The sequence below is a fragment of the Carassius carassius genome, chromosome 13, assembly GCF_963082965.1.
Source record: "Carassius carassius chromosome 13, fCarCar2.1, whole genome shotgun sequence".
NCBI classification, from domain to species: domain Eukaryota; kingdom Metazoa; phylum Chordata; class Actinopteri; order Cypriniformes; family Cyprinidae; genus Carassius; species Carassius carassius.
Window position 1 is genome coordinate 20304 of NC_081767.1, and position 14152 is coordinate 34455.

Genomic DNA, 14152 nt, shown 5'->3' on the forward strand with positions numbered 1-14152 from the left:
TTCCCAAAAAACACTAAGTCCAACCATTGACTAAGTCCAAAATTCCCCAAAAACACTAAGTCCAACCCCCACAAAAACACTAAGTCCCACCCATACATTCGAAAATCAAGTAAGTGATCAACTCCATATCTCGGCAACTGGTGGCGCTAGACCGACGAAACCAAGTGCAATCAACTGGGGAGGGCCCAAGGAGTATAATAAACCATGTTTCAGCTCTATAGCAGATACGGATCACAAGATATGGGGGGTCGATCAATTCAAAGGTGATCAATCTTCGCATTTATCCCTATAACCTAACTCTAACCCTAACCCTAAAACCACCCAAAACCTAACCAAACCACTCCAAAAACACTTGGGGACCCCCGAAAACCACTGGAAACCACTCAAAACCAACAAAGACCCCACCAAAACCACCCAAAACGTGACTAAGTTCAAAATTCCCAAAAAATACTAAGTCCAACCATATGACTAAGTCCAAAATTCCCAAAAAACACTAAGTCCAACCATTGACTAAGTCCAAAATTCCCCGAAAAAACACTAAGTCCAACCCCCACAAAAACACTAAGTCCCACCCATACATTCGAAAATCAAGTAAGTGATCAACTCCATATCTCGGCAACTGGTGGCGCTAGACCGACGAAACCAAGTGCAATCAACTGGGGAGGGCCCAAGGAGTATAATAAACCATGTTTCAGCTCTATAGCAGATACGGATCACAAGATATGGGGGGTCGATCAATTCAAAGGTGATCAATCTTCGCATTTATCCCTATAACCTAACTCTAACCCTAACCCTAAAACCACCCAAAACCTAACCAAACCACTCCAAAAACACTTGGGGACCCCCGAAAACCACTGGAAACCACTCAAAACCAACAAAGACCCCACCAAAACCACCCAAAACGTGACTAAGTCCAAAATTCCCAAAAAATACTAAGTCCAACCATATGACTAAGTCCAAAATTCCCAAAAAACACTAAGTCCAACCATTGACTAAGTCCAAAATTCCCCGAAAAAACACTAAGTCCAACCCCCACAAAAACACTAAGTCCCACCCATACATTCGAAAATCAAGTAAGTGATCAACTCCATATCTCGGCAACTGGTGGCGCTAGACCGACGAAACCAAGTGCAATCAACTGGGGAGGGCCCAAGGAGTATAATAAACCATGTTTCAGCTCTATAGCAGATACGGATCACAAGATATGGGGGGTCGATCAATTCAAAGGTGATCAATCTTCGCATTTATCCCTATAACCTAACTCTAACCCTAACCCTAAAACCACCCAAAACCTAACCAAACCACTCCAAAAACACTTGGGGACCCCCGAAAACCACTGGAAACCACTCAAAACCAACAAAGACCCCACCAAAACCACCCAAAACGTGACTAAGTCCAAAATTCCCAAAAAATACTAAGTCCAACCATATGACTAAGTCCAAAATTCCCAAAAAACACTAAGTCCAACCATTGACTAAGTCCAAAATTCCCCGAAAAAACACTAAGTCCAACCCCCACAAAAACACTAAGTCCCACCCATACATTCGAAAATCAAGTAAGTGATCAACTCCATATCTCGGCAACTGGTGGCGCTAGACCGACGAAACCAAGTGCAATCAACTGGGGAGGGCCCAAGGAGTATAATAAACCATGTTTCAGCTCTATAGCAGATACGGATCACAAGATATGGGGGGTCGATCAATTCAAAGGTGATCAATCTTCGCATTTATCCCTATAACCTAACTCTAACCCTAACCCTAAAACCACCCAAAACCTAACCAAACCACTCCAAAAACACTTGGGGACCCCCGAAAACCACTGGAAACCACTCAAAACCAACAAAGACCCCACCAAAACCACCCAAAACGTGACTAAGTCCAAAATTCCCAAAAAATACTAAGTCCAACCATATGACTAAGTCCAAAATTCCCAAAAAACACTAAGTCCAACCATTGACTAAGTCCAAAATTCCCCAAAAACACTAAGTCCAACCCCCACAAAAACACTAAGTCCCACCCATACATTCGAAAATCAAGTAAGTGATCAACTCCATATCTCGGCAACTGGTGGCGCTAGACCGACGAAACCAAGTGCAATCAACTGGGGAGGGCCCAAGGAGTATAATAAACCATGTTTCAGCTCTATAGCAGATACGGATCACAAGATATGGGGGGTCGATCAATTCAAAGGTGATCAATCTTCGCATTTATCCCTATAACCTAACTCTAACCCTAACCCTAAAACCACCCAAAACCTAACCAAACCACTCCAAAAACACTTGGGGACCCCCGAAAACCACTGGAAACCACTCAAAACCAACAAAGACCCCACCAAAACCACCCAAAACGTGACTAAGTTCAAAATTCCCAAAAAATACTAAGTCCAACCATATGACTAAGTCCAAAATTCCCAAAAAACACTAAGTCCAACCATTGACTAAGTCCAAAATTCCCCGAAAAAACACTAAGTCCAACCCCCACAAAAACACTAAGTCCCACCCATACATTCGAAAATCAAGTAAGTGATCAACTCCATATCTCGGCAACTGGTGGCGCTAGACCGACGAAACCAAGTGCAATCAACTGGGGAGGGCCCAAGGAGTATAATAAACCATGTTTCAGCTCTATAGCAGATACGGATCACAAGATATGGGGGGTCGATCAATTCAAAGGTGATCAATCTTCGCATTTATCCCTATAACCTAACTCTAACCCTAACCTAACCTAACCCTAACCCTAACCCTAACCCTAACCCTAACCTAATCCTAACTCTAACCCTAACCTAACCCTAACCCTAACCTAACCTAACTCTAACCTAACTCTAACCCTAACCCTAACCCTAAAACCACCCAAAACCTAACCAAACCACTCCAAAAACACTTGGGGACCCCCGAAAACCACTGGAAACCACTCAAAACCAACAAAGACCCCACCAAAACCACCCAAAACGTGACTAAGTCCAAAATTCCCAAAAAATACTAAGTCCAACCATATGACTAAGTCCAAAATTCCCAAAAAACACTAAGTCCAACCATTGACTAAGTCCAAAATTCCCCGAAAAAACACTAAGTCCAACCCCCACAAAAACACTAAGTCCCACCCATACATTCGAAAATCAAGTAAGTGATCAACTCCATATCTCGGCAACTGGTGGCGCTAGACCGACGAAACCAAGTGCAATCAACTGGGGAGGGCCCAAGGAGTATAATAAACCATGTTTCAGCTCTATAGCAGATACGGATCACAAGATATGGGGGGTCGATCAATTCAAAGGTGATCAATCTTCGCATTTATCCCTATAACCTAACTCTAACCCTAACCCTAAAACCACCCAAAACCTAACCAAACCACTCCAAAAACACTTGGGGACCCCCGAAAACCACTGGAAACCACTCAAAACCAACAAAGACCCCACCAAAACCACCCAAAACGTGACTAAGTCCAAAATTCCCAAAAAATACTAAGTCCAACCATATGACTAAGTCCAAAATTCCCAAAAAACACTAAGTCCAACCATTGACTAAGTCCAAAATTCCCCAAAAACACTAAGTCCAACCCCCACAAAAACACTAAGTCCCACCCATACATTCGAAAATCAAGTAAGTGATCAACTCCATATCTCGGCAACTGGTGGCGCTAGACCGACGAAACCAAGTGCAATCAACTGGGGAGGGCCCAAGGAGTATAATAAACCATGTTTCAGCTCTATAGCAGATACGGATCACAAGATATGGGGGGTCGATCAATTCAAAGGTGATCAATCTTCGCATTTATCCCTATAACCTAACTCTAACCCTAACCCTAAAACCACCCAAAACCTAACCAAACCACTCCAAAAACACTTGGGGACCCCCGAAAACCACTGGAAACCACTCAAAACCAACAAAGACCCCACCAAAACCACCCAAAACGTGACTAAGTTCAAAATTCCCAAAAAATACTAAGTCCAACCATATGACTAAGTCCAAAATTCCCAAAAAACACTAAGTCCAACCATTGACTAAGTCCAAAATTCCCCGAAAAAACACTAAGTCCAACCCCCACAAAAACACTAAGTCCCACCCATACATTCGAAAATCAAGTAAGTGATCAACTCCATATCTCGGCAACTGGTGGCGCTAGACCGACGAAACCAAGTGCAATCAACTGGGGAGGGCCCAAGGAGTATAATAAACCATGTTTCAGCTCTATAGCAGATACGGATCACAAGATATGGGGGGTCGATCAATTCAAAGGTGATCAATCTTCGCATTTATCCCTATAACCTAACTCTAACCCTAACCCTAAAACCACCCAAAACCTAACCAAACCACTCCAAAAACACTTGGGGACCCCCGAAAACCACTGGAAACCACTCAAAACCAACAAAGACCCCACCAAAACCACCCAAAACGTGACTAAGTCCAAAATTCCCAAAAAATACTAAGTCCAACCATATGACTAAGTCCAAAATTCCCAAAAAACACTAAGTCCAACCATTGACTAAGTCCAAAATTCCCCGAAAAAACACTAAGTCCAACCCCCACAAAAACACTAAGTCCCACCCATACATTCGAAAATCAAGTAAGTGATCAACTCCATATCTCGGCAACTGGTGGCGCTAGACCGACGAAACCAAGTGCAATCAACTGGGGAGGGCCCAAGGAGTATAATAAACCATGTTTCAGCTCTATAGCAGATACGGATCACAAGATATGGGGGGTCGATCAATTCAAAGGTGATCAATCTTCGCATTTATCCCTATAACCTAACTCTAACCCTAACCCTAAAACCACCCAAAACCTAACCAAACCACTCCAAAAACACTTGGGGACCCCCGAAAACCACTGGAAACCACTCAAAACCAACAAAGACCCCACCAAAACCACCCAAAACGTGACTAAGTCCAAAATTCCCAAAAAATACTAAGTCCAACCATATGACTAAGTCCAAAATTCCCAAAAAACACTAAGTCCAACCATTGACTAAGTCCAAAATTCCCCGAAAAAACACTAAGTCCAACCCCCACAAAAACACTAAGTCCCACCCATACATTCGAAAATCAAGTAAGTGATCAACTCCATATCTCGGCAACTGGTGGCGCTAGACCGACGAAACCAAGTGCAATCAACTGGGGAGGGCCCAAGGAGTATAATAAACCATGTTTCAGCTCTATAGCAGATACGGATCACAAGATATGGGGGGTCGATCAATTCAAAGGTGATCAATCTTCGCATTTATCCCTATAACCTAACTCTAACCCTAACCCTAAAACCACCCAAAACCTAACCAAACCACTCCAAAAACACTTGGGGACCCCCGAAAACCACTGGAAACCACTCAAAACCAACAAAGACCCCACCAAAACCACCCAAAACGTGACTAAGTCCAAAATTCCCAAAAAATACTAAGTCCAACCATATGACTAAGTCCAAAATTCCCAAAAAACACTAAGTCCAACCATTGACTAAGTCCAAAATTCCCCAAAAACACTAAGTCCAACCCCCACAAAAACACTAAGTCCCACCCATACATTCGAAAATCAAGTAAGTGATCAACTCCATATCTCGGCAACTGGTGGCGCTAGACCGACGAAACCAAGTGCAATCAACTGGGGAGGGCCCAAGGAGTATAATAAACCATGTTTCAGCTCTATAGCAGATACGGATCACAAGATATGGGGGGTCGATCAATTCAAAGGTGATCAATCTTCGCATTTATCCCTATAACCTAACTCTAACCCTAACCCTAAAACCACCCAAAACCTAACCAAACCACTCCAAAAACACTTGGGGACCCCCGAAAACCACTGGAAACCACTCAAAACCAACAAAGACCCCACCAAAACCACCCAAAACGTGACTAAGTTCAAAATTCCCAAAAAATACTAAGTCCAACCATATGACTAAGTCCAAAATTCCCAAAAAACACTAAGTCCAACCATTGACTAAGTCCAAAATTCCCCGAAAAAACACTAAGTCCAACCCCCACAAAAACACTAAGTCCCACCCATACATTCGAAAATCAAGTAAGTGATCAACTCCATATCTCGGCAACTGGTGGCGCTAGACCGACGAAACCAAGTGCAATCAACTGGGGAGGGCCCAAGGAGTATAATAAACCATGTTTCAGCTCTATAGCAGATACGGATCACAAGATATGGGGGGTCGATCAATTCAAAGGTGATCAATCTTCGCATTTATCCCTATAACCTAACTCTAACCCTAACCTAACCTAACCCTAACCCTAACCCTAACCCTAACCCTAACCTAATCCTAACTCTAACCCTAACCTAACCCTAACCCTAACCTAACCTAACTCTAACCTAACTCTAACCCTAACCCTAACCCTAAAACCACCCAAAACCTAACCAAACCACTCCAAAAACACTTGGGGACCCCCGAAAACCACTGGAAACCACTCAAAACCAACAAAGACCCCACCAAAACCACCCAAAACGTGACTAAGTCCAAAATTCCCAAAAAATACTAAGTCCAACCATATGACTAAGTCCAAAATTCCCAAAAAACACTAAGTCCAACCATTGACTAAGTCCAAAATTCCCCGAAAAAACACTAAGTCCAACCCCCACAAAAACACTAAGTCCCACCCATACATTCGAAAATCAAGTAAGTGATCAACTCCATATCTCGGCAACTGGTGGCGCTAGACCGACGAAACCAAGTGCAATCAACTGGGGAGGGCCCAAGGAGTATAATAAACCATGTTTCAGCTCTATAGCAGATACGGATCACAAGATATGGGGGGTCGATCAATTCAAAGGTGATCAATCTTCGCATTTATCCCTATAACCTAACTCTAACCCTAACCCTAAAACCACCCAAAACCTAACCAAACCACTCCAAAAACACTTGGGGACCCCCGAAAACCACTGGAAACCACTCAAAACCAACAAAGACCCCACCAAAACCACCCAAAACGTGACTAAGTCCAAAATTCCCAAAAAATACTAAGTCCAACCATATGACTAAGTCCAAAATTCCCAAAAAACACTAAGTCCAACCATTGACTAAGTCCAAAATTCCCCAAAAACACTAAGTCCAACCCCCACAAAAACACTAAGTCCCACCCATACATTCGAAAATCAAGTAAGTGATCAACTCCATATCTCGGCAACTGGTGGCGCTAGACCGACGAAACCAAGTGCAATCAACTGGGGAGGGCCCAAGGAGTATAATAAACCATGTTTCAGCTCTATAGCAGATACGGATCACAAGATATGGGGGGTCGATCAATTCAAAGGTGATCAATCTTCGCATTTATCCCTATAACCTAACTCTAACCCTAACCCTAAAACCACCCAAAACCTAACCAAACCACTCCAAAAACACTTGGGGACCCCCGAAAACCACTGGAAACCACTCAAAACCAACAAAGACCCCACCAAAACCACCCAAAACGTGACTAAGTTCAAAATTCCCAAAAAATACTAAGTCCAACCATATGACTAAGTCCAAAATTCCCAAAAAACACTAAGTCCAACCATTGACTAAGTCCAAAATTCCCCGAAAAAACACTAAGTCCAACCCCCACAAAAACACTAAGTCCCACCCATACATTCGAAAATCAAGTAAGTGATCAACTCCATATCTCGGCAACTGGTGGCGCTAGACCGACGAAACCAAGTGCAATCAACTGGGGAGGGCCCAAGGAGTATAATAAACCATGTTTCAGCTCTATAGCAGATACGGATCACAAGATATGGGGGGTCGATCAATTCAAAGGTGATCAATCTTCGCATTTATCCCTATAACCTAACTCTAACCCTAACCCTAAAACCACCCAAAACCTAACCAAACCACTCCAAAAACACTTGGGGACCCCCGAAAACCACTGGAAACCACTCAAAACCAACAAAGACCCCACCAAAACCACCCAAAACGTGACTAAGTCCAAAATTCCCAAAAAATACTAAGTCCAACCATATGACTAAGTCCAAAATTCCCAAAAAACACTAAGTCCAACCATTGACTAAGTCCAAAATTCCCCGAAAAAACACTAAGTCCAACCCCCACAAAAACACTAAGTCCCACCCATACATTCGAAAATCAAGTAAGTGATCAACTCCATATCTCGGCAACTGGTGGCGCTAGACCGACGAAACCAAGTGCAATCAACTGGGGAGGGCCCAAGGAGTATAATAAACCATGTTTCAGCTCTATAGCAGATACGGATCACAAGATATGGGGGGTCGATCAATTCAAAGGTGATCAATCTTCGCATTTATCCCTATAACCTAACTCTAACCCTAACCCTAAAACCACCCAAAACCTAACCAAACCACTCCAAAAACACTTGGGGACCCCCGAAAACCACTGGAAACCACTCAAAACCAACAAAGACCCCACCAAAACCACCCAAAACGTGACTAAGTCCAAAATTCCCAAAAAATACTAAGTCCAACCATATGACTAAGTCCAAAATTCCCAAAAAACACTAAGTCCAACCATTGACTAAGTCCAAAATTCCCCGAAAAAACACTAAGTCCAACCCCCACAAAAACACTAAGTCCCACCCATACATTCGAAAATCAAGTAAGTGATCAACTCCATATCTCGGCAACTGGTGGCGCTAGACCGACGAAACCAAGTGCAATCAACTGGGGAGGGCCCAAGGAGTATAATAAACCATGTTTCAGCTCTATAGCAGATACGGATCACAAGATATGGGGGGTCGATCAATTCAAAGGTGATCAATCTTCGCATTTATCCCTATAACCTAACTCTAACCCTAACCCTAAAACCACCCAAAACCTAACCAAACCACTCCAAAAACACTTGGGGACCCCCGAAAACCACTGGAAACCACTCAAAACCAACAAAGACCCCACCAAAACCACCCAAAACGTGACTAAGTCCAAAATTCCCAAAAAATACTAAGTCCAACCATATGACTAAGTCCAAAATTCCCAAAAAACACTAAGTCCAACCATTGACTAAGTCCAAAATTCCCCAAAAACACTAAGTCCAACCCCCACAAAAACACTAAGTCCCACCCATACATTCGAAAATCAAGTAAGTGATCAACTCCATATCTCGGCAACTGGTGGCGCTAGACCGACGAAACCAAGTGCAATCAACTGGGGAGGGCCCAAGGAGTATAATAAACCATGTTTCAGCTCTATAGCAGATACGGATCACAAGATATGGGGGGTCGATCAATTCAAAGGTGATCAATCTTCGCATTTATCCCTATAACCTAACTCTAACCCTAACCCTAAAACCACCCAAAACCTAACCAAACCACTCCAAAAACACTTGGGGACCCCCGAAAACCACTGGAAACCACTCAAAACCAACAAAGACCCCACCAAAACCACCCAAAACGTGACTAAGTTCAAAATTCCCAAAAAATACTAAGTCCAACCATATGACTAAGTCCAAAATTCCCAAAAAACACTAAGTCCAACCATTGACTAAGTCCAAAATTCCCCGAAAAAACACTAAGTCCAACCCCCACAAAAACACTAAGTCCCACCCATACATTCGAAAATCAAGTAAGTGATCAACTCCATATCTCGGCAACTGGTGGCGCTAGACCGACGAAACCAAGTGCAATCAACTGGGGAGGGCCCAAGGAGTATAATAAACCATGTTTCAGCTCTATAGCAGATACGGATCACAAGATATGGGGGGTCGATCAATTCAAAGGTGATCAATCTTCGCATTTATCCCTATAACCTAACTCTAACCCTAACCTAACCTAACCCTAACCCTAACCCTAACCCTAACCCTAACCTAATCCTAACTCTAACCCTAACCTAACCCTAACCCTAACCTAACCTAACTCTAACCTAACTCTAACCCTAACCCTAACCCTAAAACCACCCAAAACCTAACCAAACCACTCCAAAAACACTTGGGGACCCCCGAAAACCACTGGAAACCACTCAAAACCAACAAAGACCCCACCAAAACCACCCAAAACGTGACTAAGTCCAAAATTCCCAAAAAATACTAAGTCCAACCATATGACTAAGTCCAAAATTCCCAAAAAACACTAAGTCCAACCATTGACTAAGTCCAAAATTCCCCGAAAAAACACTAAGTCCAACCCCCACAAAAACACTAAGTCCCACCCATACATTCGAAAATCAAGTAAGTGATCAACTCCATATCTCGGCAACTGGTGGCGCTAGACCGACGAAACCAAGTGCAATCAACTGGGGAGGGCCCAAGGAGTATAATAAACCATGTTTCAGCTCTATAGCAGATACGGATCACAAGATATGGGGGGTCGATCAATTCAAAGGTGATCAATCTTCGCATTTATCCCTATAACCTAACTCTAACCCTAACCCTAAAACCACCCAAAACCTAACCAAACCACTCCAAAAACACTTGGGGACCCCCGAAAACCACTGGAAACCACTCAAAACCAACAAAGACCCCACCAAAACCACCCAAAACGTGACTAAGTCCAAAATTCCCAAAAAATACTAAGTCCAACCATATGACTAAGTCCAAAATTCCCAAAAAACACTAAGTCCAACCATTGACTAAGTCCAAAATTCCCCAAAAACACTAAGTCCAACCCCCACAAAAACACTAAGTCCCACCCATACATTCGAAAATCAAGTAAGTGATCAACTCCATATCTCGGCAACTGGTGGCGCTAGACCGACGAAACCAAGTGCAATCAACTGGGGAGGGCCCAAGGAGTATAATAAACCATGTTTCAGCTCTATAGCAGATACGGATCACAAGATATGGGGGGTCGATCAATTCAAAGGTGATCAATCTTCGCATTTATCCCTATAACCTAACTCTAACCCTAACCCTAAAACCACCCAAAACCTAACCAAACCACTCCAAAAACACTTGGGGACCCCCGAAAACCACTGGAAACCACTCAAAACCAACAAAGACCCCACCAAAACCACCCAAAACGTGACTAAGTTCAAAATTCCCAAAAAATACTAAGTCCAACCATATGACTAAGTCCAAAATTCCCAAAAAACACTAAGTCCAACCATTGACTAAGTCCAAAATTCCCCGAAAAAACACTAAGTCCAACCCCCACAAAAACACTAAGTCCCACCCATACATTCGAAAATCAAGTAAGTGATCAACTCCATATCTCGGCAACTGGTGGCGCTAGACCGACGAAACCAAGTGCAATCAACTGGGGAGGGCCCAAGGAGTATAATAAACCATGTTTCAGCTCTATAGCAGATACGGATCACAAGATATGGGGGGTCGATCAATTCAAAGGTGATCAATCTTCGCATTTATCCCTATAACCTAACTCTAACCCTAACCCTAAAACCACCCAAAACCTAACCAAACCACTCCAAAAACACTTGGGGACCCCCGAAAACCACTGGAAACCACTCAAAACCAACAAAGACCCCACCAAAACCACCCAAAACGTGACTAAGTCCAAAATTCCCAAAAAATACTAAGTCCAACCATATGACTAAGTCCAAAATTCCCAAAAAACACTAAGTCCAACCATTGACTAAGTCCAAAATTCCCCGAAAAAACACTAAGTCCAACCCCCACAAAAACACTAAGTCCCACCCATACATTCGAAAATCAAGTAAGTGATCAACTCCATATCTCGGCAACTGGTGGCGCTAGACCGACGAAACCAAGTGCAATCAACTGGGGAGGGCCCAAGGAGTATAATAAACCATGTTTCAGCTCTATAGCAGATACGGATCACAAGATATGGGGGGTCGATCAATTCAAAGGTGATCAATCTTCGCATTTATCCCTATAACCTAACCCTAACCCTAACCCTAACCCTAACCTAATCCTAACTCTAACCCTAACCTAACCTAACCCTAACCCTAACCTAACCTAACTCTAACCTAACTCTAACCCTAACCCTAACCCTAAAACCACCCAAAACCTAACCAAACCACTCCAAAAACACTTGGGGACCCCCGAAAACCACTGGAAACCACTCAAAACCAACAAAGACCCCACCAAAACCACCCAAAACGTGACTAAGTCCAAAATTCCCAAAAAATACTAAGTCCAACCATATGACTAAGTCCAAAATTCCCAAAAAACACTAAGTCCAACCATTGACTAAGTCCAAAATTCCCCGAAAAAACACTAAGTCCAACCCCCACAAAAACACTAAGTCCCACCCATACATTCGAAAATCAAGTAAGTGATCAACTCCATATCTCGGCAACTGGTGGCGCTAGACCGACGAAACCAAGTGCAATCAACTGGGGAGGGCCCAAGGAGTATAATAAACCATGTTTCAGCTCTATAGCAGATACGGATCACAAGATATGGGGGGTCGATCAATTCAAAGGTGATCAATCTTCGCATTTATCCCTATAACCTAACTCTAACCCTAACCCTAAAACCACCCAAAACCTAACCAAACCACTCCAAAAACACTTGGGGACCCCCGAAAACCACTGGAAACCACTCAAAACCAACAAAGACCCCACCAAAACCACCCAAAACGTGACTAAGTCCAAAATTCCCAAAAAATACTAAGTCCAACCATATGACTAAGTCCAAAATTCCCAAAAAACACTAAGTCCAACCATTGACTAAGTCCAAAATTCCCCAAAAACACTAAGTCCAACCCCCACAAAAACACTAAGTCCCACCCATACATTCGAAAATCAAGTAAGTGATCAACTCCATATCTCGGCAACTGGTGGCGCTAGACCGACGAAACCAAGTGCAATCAACTGGGGAGGGCCCAAGGAGTATAATAAACCATGTTTCAGCTCTATAGCAGATACGGATCACAAGATATGGGGGGTCGATCAATTCAAAGGTGATCAATCTTCGCATTTATCCCTATAACCTAACTCTAACCCTAACCCTAAAACCACCCAAAACCTAACCAAACCACTCCAAAAACACTTGGGGACCCCCGAAAACCACTGGAAACCACTCAAAACCAACAAAGACCCCACCAAAACCACCCAAAACGTGACTAAGTTCAAAATTCCCAAAAAATACTAAGTCCAACCATATGACTAAGTCCAAAATTCCCAAAAAACACTAAGTCCAACCATTGACTAAGTCCAAAATTCCCCGAAAAAACACTAAGTCCAACCCCCACAAAAACACTAAGTCCCACCCATACATTCGAAAATCAAGTAAGTGATCAACTCCATATCTCGGCAACTGGTGGCGCTAGACCGACGAAACCAAGTGCAATCAACTGGGGAGGGCCCAAGGAGTATAATAAACCATGTTTCAGCTCTATAGCAGATACGGATCACAAGATATGGGGGGTCGATCAATTCAAAGGTGATCAATCTTCGCATTTATCCCTATAACCTAACTCTAACCCTAACCCTAAAACCACCCAAAACCTAACCAAACCACTCCAAAAACACTTGGGGACCCCCGAAAACCACTGGAAACCACTCAAAACCAACAAAGACCCCACCAAAACCACCCAAAACGTGACTAAGTTCAAAATTCCCAAAAAATACTAAGTCCAACCATATGACTAAGTCCAAAATTCCCAAAAAACACTAAGTCCAACCATTGACTAAGTCCAAAATTCCCCGAAAAAACACTAAGTCCAACCCCCACAAAAACACTAAGTCCCACCCATACATTCGAAAATCAAGTAAGTGATCAACTCCATATCTCGGCAACTGGTGGCGCTAGACCGACGAAACCAAGTGCAATCAACTGGGGAGGGCCCAAGGAGTATAATAAACCATGTTTCAGCTCTATAGCAGATACGGATCACAAGATATGGGGGGTCGATCAATTCAAAGGTGATCAATCTTCGCATTTATCCCTATAACCTAACTCTAACCCTAACCCTAAAACCACCCAAAACCTAACCAAACCACTCCAAAAACACTTGGGGACCCCCGAAAACCACTGGAAACCACTCAAAACCAACAAAGACCCCACCAAAACCACCCAAAACGTGACTAAGTCCAAAATTCCCAAAAAATACTAAGTCCAACCATATGACTAAGTCCAAAATTCCCAAAAAACACTAAGTCCAACCATTGACTAAGTCCAAAATTCCCCGAAAAAACACTAAGTCCAACCCCCACAAAAACACTAAGTCCCACCCATACATTCGAAAATCAAGTAAGTGATCAACTCCATATCTCGGCAACTGGTGGCGCTAGACCGACGAAACCAAGTGCAATCAACTGGGGAGGGCCCAAGGAGTATAATAAACCATGTTTCAGCTCT